The following is a 22,152-nucleotide window of genomic DNA, read 5'->3' on the forward strand; positions in this document are numbered from 1 at the left end:
AACCAACTGAGCCACCCAGGCACCCCTCCTAGACTTTTTTCATGGGTTATCTTTTTTACACCCATCACTACTCTCCAATCTTTATTGTCAGCCCAGGCTACGCTGAGGGAACCAGATTGCTAACTGCCCCCTCTCTGCCTCAACCTCCTCCACATCTCCAATTACGTGTCCCACAGAGGTCCTCTGAGTCAGTATTTATGGAACTGAACTCCTCACTCCTAACCTCACTTTAACCTCCTTTGAACCTTCCAGGCTCCAGTCTTCTCTCTCTCTCTCTGACCTCACAAGCTCAATCAGATAGTACCAGGTCCCATCCATGTCCCACTGATGTGACAAACTTCCTCAAGTGAGTTTTCTGCACAGATCAGTAAGTCACAATCCCAGACATTCCCTGTCCACCCAGCCTCACATGCAGTCCCAGCTTGGACTTTCTCCTCTCTCGCTTCCAGCAGGACACCAATTTAGTGGGAGACTCTTAAAACAGCTGTCATCATGTCATTCCCTTAACCAACAACTCTGAAGTCTGTCTTCCCCAACCCAAACCTGTTGTACCAAAGGTCTTTTATATAACTGTTCCCTTCCCCTTCATTTTCTATAGGCCCTATTCTGGTTATCTATTGCTGTATAACAAAGCAGCCCAAAACATAGCAGCTTAAAACAAGAATTTATTAGCATCTCTTGGTTCTGTAGGTTGGCTGGGCTCAACTGGGCAGGTCTCACTTGGAGTCTCTTGTATGACTACAGTAAACTTTTAGTCGGGGCTACAGTCATTTGAAGTTTAACATGGCTGGACATCCCAAATGGTGCAGTTACATGGCAGGCAATTAATGCTGACTGCTTGCTGGGGGCTCAGGTGGGGCGATTGATAAGGACACCTGTAATGGTTTGGGCTTCTCAAAGCATGGAGCCTGCTTTCTGAGGAGGAGCTTCTACTGCCTGAGCATTTCAAGACTTCTGGGTGAAAACTGTAAAGCTTCTTATGATCACTTCTGCTACATCCTATTGGCCAAATGAGTCAGGAAGTTCAACCCAAATTCAAAAGGAAGGGAAGTAGATTCTACATCTCAAAGGAGGAGCAAAGAATTTACCACCATCTTTAATCTATTGTAGTCCACCTTCTGGACACAAATTATTTACATTCCTTCCATGTGCAAAATATATTCACCTCCTCCCAAGGACCCTTAAAGTCTTGTCCCAAAACATCACTGGCTCATAATGGATCTTATCATATAAATTGGGTCCAGGTACAGAGTAGGTATGATTCCTCAAGAATCACTTCTTGAGTACTATTCTTCTTGATCTGAAGACCTGTAAGATATAGACAGGTTTTCTGCTCTCCAGAAACCAACAGAGTTGACAGGCTTGAGATAACCAAAGCAGACACCTTTTTTTTCGTTTTTAAACTTATTTATTTATTTGAGGTTGGGGAGGAGCAGAGGGAGACAGGGAGAGAGAGAGTCCCAAGCCAACTTCCTGCTGAGGGGCCTGATCTCACAACCCTGAGAGCACAACCTGAGCTGAAACCAAGAGTCAGATGCTTAACCAACTACACCACCCAGGTGCCCCCAGAGCAGACACTTCTGTTCAAAAAAGGGAAAAACAGGAGTCACATAGCTACCACTGGGCCATAGCAATTCTGAAATCCAGTTAGGCACACATTGCCAGCTCTTTGATTACGGTACAGTCCTGCTCCCTGGGAATGATTCTCTGTAGCTCTTGATTCTACCCTCTTGGCTCATGGGTTTCTTCTAAGTCATCCTTTCTTTTCCATAAGAAACAGCCCATGTTGGGGCACCTGGGTGGCTCCGTTGGTTAAGTGTCTACCTTCAGGTCAGGTCATGATCCCAAGCTCCTGGGATTGAGCCCCGAGTCTGGCTCCCTGCTCAGCGGGGAGTTTGCTTCTCCCTCTACCCCTCCCCCTGCTTGGGCTCACTCTCTCTCAAATAAATAAATAAAATACTTAAAAAAAAAAAAAGAAATGGTCCATATTTACATCTGAATAGCCTTCTCAATCAACTTCTTAGAAGGCAGGGGCTTTGCCTTTTCAGGTGTTCTCTAATTACTCCTTTATCTTCAAACCTAGCATTTTGTATGGCTGCAGAATGGGGTGGAATTTCCATAATTATTCACCTTTGAGACTATTTCCAATTTCCATTCCCCTGAATACTCTGCAAATGGTACTCACTGAGCACCTGTTGTGCTCCAGCACTGTTCTAGGGATCAGGGATACAGCAATGAGTGAAACAGACAAAAATGCCTGCCCTTATGGAACTGCCATTCTAGTGGGAGAGACAGGCAATAAAAGTAAACAATATAAAGAAACAAAAAAAGTGCCTGAGCGGCTCAGTCAGTTAAGCTTCTGACTCTTGGTTTCAGCTCAGGTCATGATCTCGTGGTCATAGGATCGAGCCCTGCATCAGGCTTCACACTCGTCGGGGAGTCTGCTTGAAGATTCTCTCCCTCTGCCCTTCCCCTCACTCTCTTTCTCTCTCTCTCTCAAATAAATAAATCTTAAAAAAAAAAGAAAAAGGCAGGAAGGAAAATAGCAAGTGGTGTTTTGTGTCTAAGTGTTGATAGGAAAAAGAACTTTCATTTTAAATAAGAAAGGCCATTCTCACTGAGAAGATGACATTTAAGTCAAGACCTGAGAAAGTGAGGGAGTGGTCATACAGGTATCTGGGGGAAGAACTTTCCAGACAGAAAGAAATGCAACTGTAAAGGCCTGAGTTAAATGTGTGCCTTCTCTTTTCATAAACTGGTATAGTTTGAGCGGACTGATCTGAGGGGTATTAGAAGGAGATGAGGTCAGAGAGGTATTTGGGGGTCAAAGCTTTTAGTTTTAGTCTGATTTATGGGAAGAGTTTGAGCAGGAGAATGATGGTTTGACATTTTGATAGAATTACTCTGGCTGCTGTGTTAAGAAATGATAAGGAGAGACGTGGGAGCAGGAAACCAAGATTTTTTGCACTACTCCAGGGGAGAAATGATGGAGGTTCAGACCAGGTGGTAATGGCAGAGATAGTAAGAGGTAGTCACGTTCTGAATATCTTTTGAAGGCTATGGATGAGGGGCATAAGAGAGAGGGGAGTTAAATTCATTTTCCAGGACTGCTGTAACACATCACCACAGGCTTAAAACAACAGAAATGTAATCTCTCCTACAACTCAAATAGAAAATTCAAAATCAACCCCTCCCCTCCCTTTTTCTAGTCTTTTTTAGCTTCTGGTGTCTGTCAGCATTCTTTGGTTTGTGGATACTCACTCAGATCTCTGACTCCATCTTCACAGGGACTTCTTTTCTCTGTGTGTTTGTACTCTGTGACACTGTGTGTACCTTCTAAAGACACTTGTCATTGGATGTAGGACCCACGTGGATAATCCAGGATGTTCTCATCTCAAGATCCTTAATTACAGGGGTGTCTGGGTGGCTCAGTCGTTAAGCGTCTGCCTTCGGCTCAAGTCATGATCCCAGGGTCCTGGGATCGAGCCCCACATCGGGCTCACTGCTCCACGGGAAGCCTGCTTCTCCCTCTCCCACTGCCCCTGCTTGTGTTCCCTCTCTCGCGCTGTCTCTCTGTCAAATAAATAAATAAAATCTTAACAACAAAAAAAAATCCTTAATTAATTTGCAAATACCCTTTTTCCAAATCAGGTCACATCCACAGGGTCCAGGATGTAGGCTTATCTTTTTGCGGGTCACTATTCAACCTGCTACAGGAGACAGAATGATTCCAAAGTTTTTTGGAATGTGCAACTGAAAGAATGAAGTTTTCATGAACCAAGACAGGAAAAGACTATGAGAAGAGCATGTTGTTGAAGATGGAGATAAAGTTCCGAGTTGATCTTAATGTGTTTAGATGGGGCGGGTCTTTGATAGGGTGTCCCACCCTCTTAAGAGCTTTACAGTGTACAACTTTATTGCCTCACCTTTGACAGTAAGCTCAGGGAGTCTTGAGCTGTTGTCACCAGCTGGACTCCAAAGCCTGACCTTTATGCCTACCTGCTTGTTGTACTCATTGACCTTTGTCCCACATTTTTCCTTAGGCTCTTCTTTCTAGCTTATCTTTTAACTCAGACAAAGACCTGAGGGGCATAACGTTCCCTGATGGAAACCAAAATACCCCTCAGTCGGGGTGCCTGGGTGGCTCAGTTAGTTAAGCGTCTGCATTCGGCCCAGGTCATGACCTCAGGGTCCTCGGATAGAGCTGCATCGGGCTGTCTGCTCAGCTGGGAGCCCTGTTTCTCCCCCTCCCTCTGCCTGCCACTCTGCCAACTTGTGTGCACTCTCTCTCTGTCAAATAAATAAATACAATCTCTAAAAAACAAACAAACAAACAATACTCCTCAAGCAATAACAACTGCCCAGACCACCCACACCAGCTTGAACTTAACCCCCTACTCACACCTATGCAGATGGACCATGGAGTGGCCCACAGACTGACCAAGACTTACCTTTACCTCATTGTAACTGTAAAATCTCCACCCAAGGAAGAGCACAAGCCTCATACATACATAACATACAGTGTATGTATAGGCATGTTTCCTTAAGGCACATGCACCTCCTTTTGCTCGCCTCTACATAAGATGACAAGGCTCCCTTATCTAAATATTCATCCTAACCCTAAATAAAAGGAATCCATTTGCCTTTGCTCTGTGAGCCACGGATTTGGAAGTTATTCCCAGCGATCTCCTTATTTGCTGCAAATAAAGTTTACTTTGTGAGACAACTCCACCTGGTACATCTGTGACTCACTAAGGAGTGACCTCATGTTAGTTGGGTTACACTGGTTTTCCATTTTCTTGGACCAGAAGAAATGTTCTGGTAATGTCTATCACTCTGTTACACAATTGGTACATCATTTTCAGTCGACTAGATCATGCACATTAACGTCCAACCTCCCTTGGTTCACATTTCACTCTACTACTTACTGTGTGAGCTAGGTCAAACCCACCTGTAGCAGGTCTCTGTTCCCTGTTCCCAAAATGGTGAAAATAATCTTTCCTTAAGTGATTAAAGTAAGGACAAATGGAGATGATCCAAAGGTGTAGTACAAAGGCATGGTAGGCGCTCAATAAATATGGGTACCCTTCCTCAACACAATGTAAGTCTGTCAAATAACCACTCTTTTAGCTCCCATTACTCAGAGACCTCTCCCTGAAAAAGCCTGTTCCTAGAGCATGCATGCTTTGTTTGATCCTGAAGAGCTCAGGGCACACAGTAGGACTACTTAGTTGACTGATCAGTGCCTTCTGCAGACGGACACTACTGGAAGAGCCAGTTTACTCTCGTCCTCTCTTCCGTGGCATTCATTATTCCGGGGGGAACGCGGGAGCGGGGGAAGAGGGGGCGATGGCTGAGACAGCGGTTTGCGGATTCAACATGGCGCCGTCCTTCTCATTGTACGAGCCTCAAAGATGGCAACAACCAATTGGGGGCAGACATGTTTGTGCCACGTGATCTAGGCTCAGCCCAGAAGCGGCCGGAACGTGTCGCAAGATTGAGGCGGGGCTCCTCCCCCGCACTCTTGGCGTCGAGAGTCTCGTGACAGGTACTTCCGCTCGGGGCGGCGGCGGTGGCGGAAGTGGGAGCGGAGCCGGAGTCTTGGCCATAAAGCTCGAGGCGGCGGCAGCGGCGGCGTTGAAGGCTTGGGGAGTGCCGAGGAGTTAGCAGGAGCCGGAACCGGAACTTGAACTTCTCCTCAGCTCCTGTCCTCCCTTGTACCTCCTCCTCGGTGGGAGCCCTAGCGACGCGTCCGGCCCGGAGCCCCCAACGGAGCGGCCGCGGTAAGCAGCGGGCCCAGCCTGGCCGGTGGCCTGGCCCCATCCCCCTCCTCAGCTCCTCGTTCGCCTGGGCCTCGCGTCGTCCGTACCTTGGGCAGGCTCTGGGCCCAGCGCAGGCCTCGCGGGGAAACCCAGCGTCGCTCAGGGCCCAAGAACAGGCCCGGACCGCACCCGGCGAGGGGATTGGGGGGAGGTCAGAGGTCGCCGGGTGTGACCTCTGGCCGGCGATCCCGGACGCCGTGTTTGCTGGTAGCATCGAGACCCGGAGTGTCTCCTGATTTGGGTGGCCTCTGGACACTGGGGGCCTGCGCCGCGGCGGGACGCGCTATTGGGCTGAGTCCCTTGGAGCAGCGAGTCGGAGTGTGTCGGAGCCGACCGCGCCCGCTGCCTTGTCTGGGGACGCTGTCCCGGGCGCCGCCGACCGTGCGGGCCTTGCTAACAGGCTCCCACGGCTGAGCCACGTTCCCATCTGTGTCTTCAGTTGAACAGCCTGACCCTTTTAAGTGGGAGAGGTTCCCTGACGGCAACTGAGTCAAGGCAGTGAGTCAGGTCACGTGCATTGGGCTCGCCCCAAGCACTTGTATACACATGAGACGCTTCTGGCTCTGGGAGACAGGGAGCTTTTTGTCGTAAGTATGTTGTGGTAAATCCCGAAGGAAGTTTTCAAACTTGTTGGGGGAAAGTTGGTGGTTGGCTGTAGAGCTGTGTTTGGACGCCACCGCGTCGGGGACCTCTTACTGCCTTAAATCAAAGCTTGATGCCTAGTGGTTCGTAAAAGTGGAAAATTGAGAATAATAATAGCAAACATTTGAGCGCTGGTTGTGTTCTGGGCAGCGCGCCAAAAACTTTTGCACAGATTTTTATGTTTAATGCTCAGAACAGCCCTCAAGTACCATTATTGTCAAAGAACGGAGAGGTTAAGTTGTTTGTCCGAGGTCACACAGCTAATAAGTTAAGGAGCGAAGATTCAAGCCCAGGCAATCAGACTCCAGAGTACTGTACTCAGTCTCTGGGTTGTACTGCTTTCCGATGCTCCAGAAGTTTGTGATCTATCTTTTGCCACCTGGTATTTCCCTCTCTCTGCCTCCTTTGTTTCTAGTTGATGACATTTGAAAGTCTCTTTTGGTTCTACCTTACAGCCACCTTAGTTCTACCTTAAAATCATAAGATACTCCATTTGCGGTCGTGACTTTTAACACAGGTTTTTTGTAGTGTAGTGCCAGTATTAGAAGCTCTACAGTTTTAGCAAGTGCTTAAATGAGGTCTGAAAAATTTTGTTACGTAAATGTTTTGTCAAACGAATTAAGCCTGGCAATCCTGCCATGTGAACCTTTCTTAAAACCTTAGTACATGGGTATATAGCCAGTTGGTTCTTTCCTGTTGAAAATACTCTATCTTCTCTTTGGATTACAAAAGAACAGGCTCTTGTCTCTTCCTTGTGACTTAAGCAGCTGATTAGCCGCATGACTTCTCATCCATGGATTAATAGAGTCTCCTCTTAGTGTGTTTCTCTTCAGACTTGGGAGAGTTTGCTCAGATTTGAGTCTAAGAACTGGAAGGTGAATTGTGAGTACTTCTGAAGATACTGTCCAAGCTAAAGCTTAGTCCTCCCAACCCTGTTGTATTCTAATTTTTTTTTTTTTAACTCTGCGTACCTAAAAATATGATGTATTTAAGTGAGTAATAAGTATGGTAGTCTTAAATTAAATAATGTTTAAATTTAGAGAGTAGAGTAATGATGAGCACCTTTTCATTCATTGAGATGTTTTGAGTATTAGGCATTACTGGTTATTGACTCAGGGAGATAGGTGTGGTTATTGTCCTAAAGGAATTTAAAAATGATGCGCGATCATGGCCAGGAATTCTGTTGTGGAATGGCTTGGTGGTAGAACCTGAGGCTTTTGGAAAGAGCAGTTGTTTCTCATCTCTGCAAGTGAATCCATAGTAGGCAGTCTGGTATTCTGGCCAACTCGAAGCCTTTGTTAATCATAATAGCATTTGTATAGTTTGCTCTTGAGAGTATAGAAGATAATGTTACAGTTTCAAATTGATCATGTCTTTGGAAGAGAAACCTTGGACACTAAACTTGTTTTTCCTTTGGCTCTAGTGGCATTTTGTTGTTCACTTGAGGGAGTTCATGTCATTGCTATTTGACACTGCAGATGTTTGCTGTTGCACTGCTCTTTGAGCAAAGGCACATTTGACATGCTGGATTTTTTTTTCTTTAGCTGATGAAGAAAGTTTAATATAGTGCCCACCAGTTATAGTTTACTAAATAAAGCCCTATGCCACCCCATCTCCTGCAACCGCTCTGGCTCCCCTTCTTTAAAAGGAGATGTGAGTTTTGTGTTTGTGGTAGAACTGCATGAGTAAACAAACAAGGGTGGAATGTAGGAGAAAGCACTCTAAAAATAGTTTTGTTAGTATATATCTCCAGGTAATTGTTAGTGATCACTTGGGTATTTGATTGTTTTATTATGTTTTGTTTGTGTCTACCAGGCCTAGGCCCCCAAATTCCATAAAAAGAGCATTGCTTTATAATAAAGTATGGCTTTGAATCTGATTCCTGACCCCACCACCAAGTGAAGCAAAAAGGTTTTGGTTGTTTGATTAGCTTCTAATAAATCTCCAAAGAGAATTACGCTAATATCATTTCTTCCCTTATATTGGTATTAGCCTTTCTGTGCAAAGGTGTAGCAAACCCAGACCACACTCTTGTGATAGTCTTCTATGCATTGCTCCTTTCTGATATTTGACATAAATATATACTATTATTCCTATGATAAAGTTGTTTAACTCTGCATCTGTGCAATTCAACAAATAAGGCCAAGGATTTGACTAGGTATTAGACTAGGAGTTACCACAGGCAAGGTTTCCTGGGGAAGGAAGGAGTTCTCCTGAGTAAGGCTAAACGGTGGTTCCCCTTGGTACTGCTGTCATCCTCCAAAGGAGACTGAAGCTCTAGAAATGAGCACCCCCCCCTTCAAACGTGTGCGGCTGCTGGCTTTCTGCTGACTCTTACCTCCCATGTAAGGTTGCCATTGTATTCTCTGTCATCCATTCCTGTGTTACCAAACATTTATCTGTTAATGCCATCTAATAGATCTCTGTGCTTCTATGTCTGCAGTTTGCTGCAGACACATTTTACAACGTGTTGATCTCTTCAGTTATTTGTTCTAACGTGTTGATTTCTTCAGTTATTTGTTCTCACATCTTCCTTCTGTTTTCTGCCTTTTCCTAAACACAGAAAAATAGTTTGCATTAATGTTTTAAAACTTCTTAATGGTCATCGTGGTCAGTGTGATTTGTGAATCAAAGGTAAAAGTGATGTGTGGTGGATGAAATCAGAACAGGCTTTTTAGCAGTGCCTCTGACTAGTTTCAATTTTAGTACTCAGGCTGTGATTTCAAAAACAAATTTAAGAATAGCTACTTGCAAAATGTCTCTGTGGGGGAGGAAGAAAGCTTGGGAGTTAGTTCCAGTGGTGACATACAGTGTTGGCCTTGCTCATTTGCCTGAGGATGCAGTACTTAATGCAGGGGACCTCAAGCCTCTCCTGGGCTGTCTGTTTTGGTGACGTCATCACTGCCATGGAGATCAGTTTGGTTTTGTTGTCCATTTCCTGGTCGACTTGGACTGCTTGTTGTCGGGGCAGAGCAAATCTGAGGAAGCGTATTAAGGGAGGCCTGGGGACCTGGTCAGTGTTAGGAATTCTGTAACCTCACTTGACTCTCAAATGAAGCTTGTGTGACTGCTGCCAGACACGGTGAAGGAGCTTCTCTGTTCTCTCTGACCCTTCAAGATGGCCTTGTGCTCGCTGCTTACTGGCTTTCCTGGAGTTACCTAGCTCAGTTCAGTAATCCTTTAAAAATTACATTGTGATCTAAATAGTTACATTGTTGGTTTCTTATTTTTGCATGCAATTTTAATTAAAAGTTTATTTCCATTTGATGAACTCTTAATTCGGGTAATTGAGAATGCGTGATAAAGCCAATACGATTAACCTTTTTATTTAATTTATTTAATTTATTTATTTGACAGAGAGAGAGCAAGAGAGGGGGCACGAGCAGGGGGAGTGGGAGAGGGAGAAGCAGGCTTCCTGCGGAGCAGGGAGCCCAATGTGGGGCTCGATCCCAGGACCCTGGGATCGTGACCTGAGCCAAAGGCAGACGCTTAACGACTGAGCCACCCAGGCACCCCAAGTGTTGCCCTTATTTTTAAATAATTTTTCATTTCTATAAGTAAACTTTGAAGGAGAACATACAGAAAAGCACACAAATAAGTGAACTTGGAGAATTTTTATAAACTTAGAAGCCCCCCTGTGCCTCCTTCAAGTCATTATCCTCCCCTCCTCCTAGGGTAAAGAGTCTGCTGATTTTTTAACAGTATGGTGTGATTTTGCTGGAATTGGACTTTGTATAAATGGAGTTATACGCTGTGTACTCTTCTGTGTCTGGTTTCTTTGATCCATTGTTGTTTGAGATTTTGTATTGAGTGCAGTTGTAAACTGTTTTCATTGCTGAGAAGTATTCCATTATGTGGTATACCATCATGTATTAATTTATTGATGTTTATTTGTGTAGCTTATAATTTATGGCTGTTACAAATAATGCTGTATGAATGTTCTTGTGTCTGCCTCTGACTAATATATGTACACATTTCTATTATGTTAATACCAAGGAGTGGAAAGGTTGAGTTTTAGGGTATGTATTTATATTCTTTTGCTAGGGCTGCTGTAACAAATACCACAGACTGCGTGGCTTAACCAAAATAAATTTATTTTCCTGTAATTCTGGAAGCTGGAAGCTCAAGATCAAGGTGTTGGTGGGGTTGATTTGTTTAGAGACTTTTTTTTTAAGATTTTATTTATTTATTTGACAGAGAGAGAGAGTACAGCAGGGGGAGCGTCAGCGAGAGGGAGAAGCAGGCTCCCCGCCGAGCAGAGAGCCCGATGTGGGGCTCGATCCCAGGACCCTGGGACCACGACCTGAGCCGAAGGCAGATGCTTAACCGACTGAGCCACCCAGGTGCCCCTTGTTTGGAGACTTCTTAGCTTGTAGATGGGTGTCTTCTGGTGTCTTCACATGGTCTTTCCTCTATACCTGTCTGGGTCCTAATCTCTTCTTATAAGGACATCAGTCATATTGATTAGAGCTCACCCTCATGACCTCATTTAACCTCAGTCACATCTTTGAAGACCCTGTCTCCAAAGATCATCACATTTTGAGGTGTTGGGGGTTAGGACTTGAATATATGAATTTGGTGGGGATACACTTCATCCCGTGCCGATAGCTGTTACACTTTGGTAGATACTGTCAATTATCCAATTGTTGTACCAGCTTACACTCCCACCAGCAGTATTTGAGGGTTCCAAATATTCCACATCTTTGCTAACACTTGTCTTCTTTTTCATTTTTTTGCCCCTCTGCTAGGAACCTGTTTTTTTTATGGCCCCATTCAGTACCAGTGTAGGTAGTCCTTGAGGGAGTGGAGAAGTTGTTTCTGGAGCTGAGTGTGTTACAGTTTGAGACAATGTCATGTAAATGTTTTGTAAATCCGTTAGGGTTAGAAAAGCAGAATGGGGGCGCCTGGGTGGCTCAGTTGGTTAAGCGACTGCCTTCGGCTCAGGTCATGATCCTGGAGTCCCAGGATCAAGTCCCGCATCGGGCTCCCTGCTCAGCAGGGAGTCTGCTTTGCCCTCTGACCCTCCCCCCTCTCATGTGCTCTCTCATTCTCTCTCTCTCAAATAAATAAAATCTTTAAAAAAAAAGAAAAGAAAAGCAGAATGGTTTCAGTCTAGTGAGTGGTTAGTCCTCCATAGTTGCCCTTGTGGATTAGTTTTTGCATTTATAATCTGGATCCATTCCTGGTGGTGGAATTGGCCTAAAAGTATCATCTGTGGGCTATAAATCTAGCCATAATAAACAGTGCTTTCATTCAAATTCTTCTTTGATCTGCACTTGAGTTCTTAAAATATTGGATTCCTTCATACACATGTTAGAAATAGGCCTGTTTGCATGGTCTGACTGTCCCTTTAGATACTGGTGTTTGACCAGCAGCTTTCTGGCCGAGTGATCTTGAGCTTTTTTGTACATCTGCTCTAGACCTTAGTTTGGTTGGAATAATATTACATGATTTTACCCCTCCCCCACTCTAAACTCCTGGAGGGCAGGGATGAATCCTTCTAGGATGGATCTTGAGATACTACTCAGTAAACTTAAAATTTTTTTTTTTCCAGTTCTAACTTTGCATAGTAAGTTACTATTTGTAGCACATAAGTTATGCTTCTGGGCCAGTGATTAATATGTAGAGCTTTCCTGAATGCTAAACTGTGTTCTGTGTTCATTTGACAGATTTTTATTGTCTGGTATAAGAAAATACTGCTGGCAGCTGTGGGGAGTATAAAATAAAGATCACTGGAGGTTTAGGAATAATTGTAAAAACAAGGCGGATAAGAGTCATAAAAACAGCTTAAAGAAAATGCTAGAGGTGTGGAGTGGAGTTGTGGTATGGAGGCAAGACTGGGGAAACCCATTATAGTTGGAGGGAATGGCATAAGCAAATGAATGGAGGTAGGGAAATGCTAAGGCAGATGGAGTAGCTGCAGCATCTCCAAATTGGGAATGACCGTATATGTATGGGGGCCAGGTGGAGTGGGGGAGGGGAGGCACTCAAGTGCCTTCTTGAAGGGTTTATGTTTAACAAAGTGATACTTCACTAGATAAAGCTAGGATAGGACATAATCCTCTCACTTGAACCTCACGACCCTATTGAGTAAGGCAGGTGGTACCCCAGTTATGAATAAGGAATGACTTTGATGTTATAATTTACCTAGAGAAACACATATTGAGAGATTAGTGGGGCTGGGACTCAAATACAAATGTGTTTAAGCCTTCAAAGAGGTCCTTCCTCAGAAGTGTCTTTAACATGGATTAAAAGGAGTTGGCTTGGGACGGATGGGATGGAGAAAAAACAGTTTGTGGTTTTACTCTTTAGCCAGCCAGCCCATTGTGGGCCTCTCTTATCACTTTATGGACAATCTATTTTACTGGGTAAATGCTTGAGATAACCTACAGTTACTAGCAAAAGCTTTGAGCTATTGAGAATAGTTCTATATAACTGTTATACTAGCTCTCTGCGTTCCAGTCTGTTTCACCATAAAAGAAAAAAAAAAGTCACCATCATCCAGGTCCCTAGCTAAAGACTCAGCTTTGGTTTGGTACCTGCCTTAGCTTGAGAGCAGTGGGGTGCATTATAGTCAAGAATCTATTGGGCTGGACTGCAAAGTCCTCAACAGGAATTGCTTTCCCAGGAACTTGCCTCTTTGTAAAAGTTGATTTAGTTCCCCCCCCCCCCCCCCCCCCCCCATCACTGATACATGGAACAAAGTGTATATATAATCAGTCTCTTATGGAGATCAGCTGTTACCTTGTTTAAGCTTCACTTCAGAGTTCAATCCAAGCAGCTGATGAGTTGTGACTGTCTCTTTCCAGATAAGGAAATGACCCAAAAGGAAGTGCTCAGTATTGGAACTGGCGTTTCATATTCCAAGTTTATCAGATGTTTTTTTAACCCTAATAGCGGTGAGAAAAATAACATCTTATCTGGAAGATCAGCCTATGTAAATTTTATTGTTCCGTTTTACTTAGGGTTTTTTTTTAAAAGAAGGATGCTTTGGGGCGCCTGGGTGGCTCAGTTGGTTAAGCGTCTGCCATCAGCTCAGGTCATGATCCCGGGGTCCTGGGATCGAGCCCCACATCGGGCTCCCTGCTCCGTGGAGAGCCTGCTTCCCTCTTCCACCCCCGTCCCCGCTTGTGTTCTCACTTGCTATCTCTCTCTCTCAAACAAATAAATAAATCTTTAAAATAAAAATTAAAAAATGAAAGATGTTTTGATTATTCTGTTTCTTTTGAAATATAAGTTTTCAGGTAGTCAGTTTTCCAGCAATACGAGACTGAATAGGCTAGGTTACTCTGCAGCAACAAATCACCTCAAAATGGTTGAAAGCAACATAGGTTTATTTTCTGCTCATGCAGCATGTGCAGCATGAGTTTTCCAGGGGCTCTGCATCATTCCTACTTCAGTTGAAGGAGCAGCCACGATATGGAATATTGCTGGGTGTCTTGGCAAAGTGAAAAAGAACTACTGGAGGGTCTTTCTCCTGCAGTTAAATGTTCCAGCCCAGGATGACACGTCACTTCGGCTTACAGCTCACTGGCCAGAATGAGTCACACCATACAAGAAACTAAGGAGTGTGATTCTACCGTGGACCTGGAAAGCACAGAGTTGGAAATATTTGGGAAATAGTACCAGTTTTACAGTGGCTTGCTGTAGTAATAGCTGTTGGGGAATGAATGGCTCACTTGTAGATTGTTGTTCCCATCAACTGGCAGTTTAAATGCAGAAAAGGATACCAAGTTGCCTTATTCACAGATCACCTTTTTATCCTAAGAAATCTTTCTCTTTTTTTTGTAGAAATTTATTTCTTTTAAATGACGTGTGACAATCTCAATTTAAGTGCCTCGAAGTACCCTTTGCAGAAGTAGGTGTGAAAGAAACAATTTGAATCTGAGTGAGCGTTCCCTTGCCTTCCGTGTTTTCAGTGTTGGAAACCTATAGACTTACGAGCTGTCTTTTAACTGATTTCTCACCCTCCCACCCCTTGTCCCCCTTGGAAGGTGCTATCAGATAGTCTTAAAAATACTCCTTAGGTCCTCTTCCTTCCCTGCCTGCAGAACCCCTGGTTTTCCATTGCCCTTGGTTATGTCCCTCCACAAACCGCCTCCGGCTTGTCTTCCTGGTTTTGTCCTTTCTCTGATGCACACCCTGTATTGTTTTACTTACCCGTTCCATACCACACTTTGTTCCCTGTTTCCTTAAGCTTGGTTCCTGCCACTTCCCTTCATTTCTGGGTTCTGTCTTTTGGCATCCTGCCTGGCTCAGGTACCACCAGCTCCATTTTTAAAGCTGTTTGTGGCCGCTTCAGCCCATACCATTCTCAGCTTTCACTAAATGCCTATGACTGGTATTTCGTATATGTGTCTTACACACATTTTATATATGTGTCTTGCCTACTCTAGGAGAGGGGCTTCAGGGTAGATACTAAACTAATTTATCTGTTTTCCCTAATCATTTGGAAGAAAGAACTGAAAATATATTCTCCAGGTGGCTTGTGTGTGTGTGTGTGTGTGTGTTCTCATCTGTTGTGTTCTCTGGCTGAAAAAAAGAAATACCTGTAAATTCTTCACGTTGTTTGTTTGAAATCAGTAGGCCAGAAGCTGTAGGACTGGGAGACTTCCTTAAGCAGGGCCACAGCATGATTCTTAAGTAAGTTAACTAAGCTTCCGTTTCCACTTCTGAAAGATGAGAGTAGCGGATTGGCTGTCCTCAAGATCCTTTCATATTTTGGCTTTCTTTGGCTCTTGATCATACTGCAGTGGCTTTTGCAATATCCCAACTGTCAAGATGACACCATCAGAAACTTTGAAGACCCTTTAAGCCATTTCAGAAGCTATCACCCACAAGGAGCCCTGCTCATTCACTTTGAGGGGCAAAAGTAACCTCACCATAGCTGGTTAGATTTTTCTTTTTTTTAAGATATTTTTAAAATTTATTTGTCAGAGAGAGCGTGAGCACGAGCACAAGCACAAGTAGGGAGAGTGACAGGCAGAGGGAGAAGCAAGCTCCCGGCTGAGCCAAGGAGCCCAATGCCGGACTCGATCCCAGGACCCTGGGATCATGACCTGAGCCGAAGGCAGATGCTTAACCAACTGAGCCACCCAGGAATCCCTAGGTGGTTAGATTTTTTCTAAAATGGACTTGTTTCTAAATTACAGAAGCAAGTGAATAGTTCTCTATCACACTTCTGGATAATTTGGTGGCTATACTTCCAAACTTACATGTTTATATTTAAATGGGATGATACAGTACACACTCTTCTGTAACTTGCTTTTTAAAATTTTTCTGTATGTACTGCACACCTTTCCTTGTCAGTACATACTGTTTTTTTTTTTAAAGATTGATTTATATGAGAGAGAGAGAGACAGATCATGTGCGTGCGTGTGCAAGTGTGTGTGGGGGGGTGGGCAGAGGGAGAGGGAGAGAGAATCTCAAGCAGACTGCACTGAGCGCAGAGCCCAGTGCAAGGCTCGATCTGATGACCCTAAGATCATGACCTGAGCCAAAACCAAGAGTCAGATGCTTAACCAACTGTGCCACCCAGGCGCCCCCAGTACATACTCTTTTTTAATAGCTGTATAATATTGCATTTACCAAGTTTAACCATCTTCTAAATGAGTGTTTCAGTTACTTCCAACTTTTCTCTTTAAGAAAATTATTTAAGGGGCTCCTGGCTGGCTCAGTCAATGGAGCATGTGACTCTTGATCTCGGGGTTGTGAGTTAGAGCCCCACATTGGGTCTAGAGATTACTTAAAAATAAAATCTTTTTTTTTTTTTTTAAAGACAGCTATTTAATAGTTATCTTCATCCACTTGTTTGATCACTTCCTTAAAGTATAGTTGTTATTCATACTTAAAATTTGGTATTCATTACCATACTGCCTCCAAAAAGTTTGTGTACTTAACATTTGTAGCTTGAGAATTCTATTTATATAGTTGCCGATTGTCAATTTTCTTAATGGTTGCCAGTTTAACTAGTGGGAAAAATTTAAATGATACCTTATTTCCATTTTATTGATGAGTAGATTAAGTTTTTTTAAAAATATTAGCCATTTATTTATTTTTCTTCTGTGAATTGATTGTTTTCTCTAACGCCCAAGTGAGGCGGGTTGTTTGTTTTAACCTAAACTTTTTTTTTTTAAAGATTTATTTATTTATTTGAGAGAGCGAGAATGAGAGAGAGTACATGAGAGGGGGGAGGGTCAGAGGGAGAAGCAGGCTCCTCGCTGAGCAGGGAGCCCGATGCGGGACTCGATCCCGGGACTCCAGGATCATGACCTGAGCCGAAGGCAGTCGCTTAACCAACTGAGCCACCCAGGCGCCCAACCTAAACTTTTTGTATAGCAAGAATATTGACCCTTTTTCATGTTGTAAACATTCCAGGCTGTTTCTCATGGCTGGGTTTGGTTAATGGTGTGTTTTTGTAGTAAAGAAACTTTCCTGTAGTCAGTATCGTCGATTTGTTTTGGTTTTGGGGTTTCATGTTATTATATTAGGCCTTCTCTATCCTAACAAATAAAAACAATGTTTTTCCCTAGTACTTAGCATATTGGAATTCTTATGTATGATGCAATATGACATCAGAATCTTTCCAAATATACGGTTGTGCCAGTATTTTGTTATATTGTCATCCTTTTCTCACTGACTAGAAATCTTTTTATCACACACTAATTACCCACCTACATGTATCTTTTTTAATTCATCTGATCCATTCTTTGTCTCTGGGACAGTACCACTGTCTTATTTGCTTCTGCTTCATAATATATTTTGATAAGTTCAGCAGTTTTCCATCTTTCACAGAACTCTGTCAGAGTTAGGCTCAGAATATGTTTGCTTCTGATTAAATCGGTTTTCTTTCTACTCCCTTGTCCTGGTCCTTTAATCAGTTTGGCAGTTTCATCCATCAAGAAATTTAGAAGAAGCTTTTTCTAAGGTGCCCTGGCAGAGAGAGGCAGCTAAATTCTCTCCCCTATGTCTGGGACAAATACTGTGTAATTTCTCATATAGTCAGTAGGTTTTATTGAGCACCACTACATCCCAAGCCTTGTGCAAGGTAGTAGCTCTACAAACAGTAGAAAACCTGCTTTCTGACCCCCAAGGAGCCTTGGGTTTGATAGGGCAGTGGTACATATCTTTCAGTCCTTGTAACCCAACTGCCTTAGGTGATGGATTGAAAAAAGACTTTGGAAAGCAAGTATTAGGTTTTAAATTATATTCATGAAGTTTTTATGCATTTCATGTTTTGCCTTCTGTGGTCATTTCTTGCAGTATTTGAACACACACAGTTCATAATCTACACTCTAGATGGATTTTTTTTTTTTTACCAACTTTTCTTGTTTAACTTTGACAAATTAGATTTCTTTGTCACTCCTCTTGGAGGGTTGTAATAGCAGATTCCATACGAGTGTCCCAGACTTGGCATGAGCTAAAAATGTTTTTTTTTTCTTTTTACTAATTAATTGTAACAAATAAGAAGGGAGTTGGGGCGCCTGGGTGGCTCAGTCATTAAGCGTCTGCCTTTGGCTCAGGTCATGATCCCAGGGTCCTGGGATTGAGCCCCGCATCAGGCTCCCTGCTCTGCGGGAAGCCTGCCTCTCCCTCTCCCACTCCCCCTGCTTGTGTTCCCTCTTGCTGTATCTCTCTCTCTCAAATAAATAAATAAAATCTTTAAAAAAAAAAAAAAGGGAGTTAATTAATTTTTACAGATAAAGAGTAGACCATTGGGCCAGTCTTTATTTTCAGGGCTGTTGAAAAAATGTTAGCAGTTTGAATTGGGAGAAACGATTGTGTTTTATTTATTTATTTATTTTTTTTTTAAAGATTTTATTTATTTTGAGAGAGAGAGAGAATGAGAGAGAGAGCACATGAGAGGGGGGAGGGTCAGAGGGAGAAGCAGACTCCCCGCCGAGCAGGGAGCCCAATGCGGGACTCGATTCCAGGACTCCAGGATCATGACCTGAGCCGAAGGCAGTCGCTCAACCGACTGAGCCACCCAGGCGCCCGAAACGATTGTGTTTTAGACAGGAAAAAGTACACTTGGTCAGCGGGTTCTTCCTTTTTTCCCCCTTGCTTATTTTCTAAAGTTGTAGCTAATCATTTCTGCATGACAACAATATGAAATCCTGTCTACATGTGACTGGATTTCATCTGCCACCTGCCCCTGCCAAATCGACGTCTTCTGTGGCTTGCAGTTCTGTGTGCCCATAAAGTAATCTGGAGATAAAGAGCATCCGTGATCTACTTGGGGGAGAGAAAGGTGTGCTGTTTCTGTGAAGGGTGGAACCTTGTGGCCAGACTTAGCCCACTGGAGAGGTGAGGCAGTAGCAAGATTCCCCTTGTGAGTTTGGGAAGGGGGGTGGGAGAGGAGTGAGGAGGAGCTCATGTTGGTCAGCCTTGTAAGGTACGCCCTCCCTAGACAGATGGTGTATACAGTTAGTGAGTAACTTCACCTCTGGTTGTTCACGGTCCAAAATCAAACAGTGCATGTCAGAATCTGAGGAGTTGGTTTTTCTGCTTCCCACTGCTGTGGTAGAGAACAGGTTCCACCCTTGGTGACAGGGAAAGTGGAATGTAGTCATTCAGACATGCAAGCATCCAAAGGATGCTTTGTACCGGGTGCTATGCTAGGGAAATGCCAAAGGAGGAAGATAGTTCCTGTTCTGGAGGAATTTTTCTTTCTGACTGTGTGACACATGAGGAGCCACCCACAAAAGGGGATAATGAAGTGTGAAAAACATTTGATAGTAGGCTTCTGGACAGGTGTTCAGTTTTTGGATGTGAAGAGGTAATGATAAATTTCATATATCTAATTGTACAGAAGGAAACCTTGAAAACAAATATTTTCCTACCTTAATCCCTCCTACTTTAGAGACAGTGAACCCTATAAAGTTGCTTGGTTTTGACCTACAGAAATGACGTTTTCATAGGTTTCAACCTAATAGACACAAATGGGAGCCTATCTTGTTCTGTACCCTACCTTAAAAACTAACTACATTTTAGAATGTTCACTCATAATACATGTAAGTCTGCCTGTGTGCGTTTATGTGTTTTGAATATACATTGTGAAGCAGGGGCAGAACTCTTTTCACCACTTGGGTTTTCTTGGCTGCGAGAGATGCATCAAGGAAAGGAGAGAAGTGGACCCATGACCTTCCCAGTATGTTAATGTGGCAGAACCTGGAAGTAGGGCGTCTAGATTCTTGGCAGCAATTGATTTGAGTTGATAGATTTGAGAGGATGGTAGGCCTTGAAAATGAGGAGGAAAAATTGGGACTGAATACAGTAAGAAAGCTGGCGTGGTATACACTACTACTCTGTGTGGCAGGCTTTGTGTTTTCCGGGTATGTTACTACTCAAGAGCCCAGGTAGGAAGTACTATATGATGTGGCTAAAGACAAACAGATTTGTGGTACTCTCATTTTCATATTAACCACATTTCATAATCTGCCCGTATTTACATATTTGAAAGGAAAATGACAAAATATGTGGTACATTATTCTAGTTGCAAGGATTTACAACTAAAATAGCGTGGGTAGAGGCACCTGGGTGGCTCAGTTGTTAAGTGCCTGCCTTCAGCTCAGGTCATGATCTCAGGGTCCTGGGATCGAGCCCCCCATCGGGCTCCCTGCTCCGTTGGAAGCCTGCTTCTCCCTCTCCCACTCCCCTTGCTTCTGTTCCCTCTCTCACTGTTTCTCTCTCTCTCTGTCAAATAAATAACATCTTAAAAAAATAATAAAATAGCATGGGTAGGATATGCGCAAGCCTGGTCTAAGATGGTGACTATGGCTCGAAAAGCAGGGACACCTATTTGACAGGTTTTGCACAGATAGGGGTAGGCATGGGCAAGCACAGCAACGACGGTGAAAAAGGAAATAGAGCTAACTGCTCCTGAAAAAATAGGATTAACCATTAACCAAAGATGCATGGGCAGTGCTGGCATGGTGTGGTACCCTGATTTGTATCCATTTCTGGTGATACTGAATATAAGTTCCCAACTTCCCCTATTGCTCCTAACCAATGATTATGTCATATTCATAGTGAACTCATTCATATTCACAGCTATTGACAAGTTAATTGTGAGGTAGTTTGGCTGTTTTTGGAGGGAGAATTTGTTTGGTGGGAATTGCTGACTGTTAGAACATTAATTTCCCAGACATTATAACTCCAAGCTTATCCTGCTGATACAAATTTATTGCTTCAAAAAGGCATTTTTTTTAAGATTTTATTTATTGGAGAGAGAGAGAGCAGGGAGAAGAGCAGTGGGAGAGGAATAAGCAGACTCTGCTGAGTGTGGAGCCCAACATGGGGCCCAAGATCATGACCTGGGCTGAAATCAAGAGTCGGATGCCCGGGGCACCTGAGTGGCTCATTTAGTTAAGCATCAGCCTTCGGTTCAGGGGTTCAGGTCATGATCCCAGGACCCTGGGATCTAGCCCTGCATCCCATCTGGCTCCCTACTCAGCAGGGAGCCTGCTTCTCCCTCTCCCTCTGCCTGCCACTCCCCTTGCTTGTCCCCTCCCTCTCTCTGTCAAATGTATAAATAAAATCTTTAAAAAAAAGAGTCGGATGCCCAGCTGGCTGAGCTACCCAGGCGCTCCCCCAAAAGACATGTTTTAGAGAGAGAAGGCTTCTGGAGTGAGAGCTAAGTACTTTAGCTGTATGGAGCATTCTTTGTATCCTTTCTTACATATGCTTCCAGAAAGATGCTTCTCTTAAGACAAAGGAAGCTAAATATTTTAGCAAATCTTCAAGTCCCTAATGTGTTCTGAGCACAGAGTTAGAAGTATTAACTCCAGCTGTACCTTCAGAGCACTGGACAGTTGTACCTAGAATAAAGACTTCCGAAGTAAATTCTATGCCATGCTCCCATCAGCCACCTCTTAATACTACATATCACTTCTAGTATTTTGAACAGTACTTAAACCCAGGAGCCACTAGTTTGGTATTTTAAGTCTGTGCTATTAGATTATCTTTGTCTTCTGCCACATATCAGTTCCTTTCCTGTGGTGGTCCTCTGTGGTTACAAGAGATTTAAGAAAGATGTTACATTTAAGGAGGGAATGACTCATCCTGATCCTTTACCAAAACTAGAAAAAAAATCATACTTAGGTCAAAAAAAAAAAAAATGCATGTACCTGGCATTTTCTGCTGAGAGAATTAGCAGTGATTCAAGAGCTTGAATGAGTTTGGTCAAGGTCTGAAAATTGGACTGGTTCACTGATAATTTAAATTAATTAAAAGACTATAGACTGCAGTGATATCACACAAAATGATTGAGTGGGAAGCTTTAGAGGTCAGTCCCTCTACCAAGTCAGCCACTGACCTTGAAAGAATATTTGGAATCAACTATCTTGGAACTCTGGAACCCGATTGGGTGGAGGTGTGCTTCATGAAGGGATAGACTCCTGATCTTTCATAAGTGATTGCTGTGCTCACAAATGGACAATTCCTGCTCTCAGCAAACAACAATCCGCAATCCCTGAGGAACAGGAGAGTGAGATTTCCTGGTATCCAATGTGAGAATACCACATTATAATACTCAGAATGTTCATTTCTCACACAAGAAAAAAATATGAAACATATAAAGAAACAGGAAGGTGTGGCCCATTCACAGGAAAAAAAGGAATTGGACAGAAACCATCTCAGAGGAAGCTTAGACATTGAAATTATAAGTTAAAGACATTAAATCAGGGCG

At 43.4% G+C, this 22,152-nt stretch overlaps 1 protein-coding gene across 2 annotated transcripts in view; it reads left to right on the forward strand.

Moving 5' to 3' along the window:
- Positions 1-5,564: 5,564 nt before the first annotated feature.
- RAB7A (RAB7A, member RAS oncogene family) overlaps positions 5,565-22,152 on the forward strand; it is a 72,748-nt gene continuing 56,160 nt past the window's right edge. For both annotated transcript variants that reach the window (XM_021695184.2, XM_021695183.2), the window contains exon 1: positions 5,565-5,783. The gene's annotated coding sequence lies outside the window, so the exon portion shown is untranslated. The remainder of the gene's footprint in view (positions 5,784-22,152) is intronic.

This window comes from Neomonachus schauinslandi, chromosome 1 (assembly GCF_002201575.2).
Source record: "Neomonachus schauinslandi chromosome 1, ASM220157v2, whole genome shotgun sequence".
Lineage (NCBI taxonomy): Eukaryota > Metazoa > Chordata > Mammalia > Carnivora > Phocidae > Neomonachus > Neomonachus schauinslandi.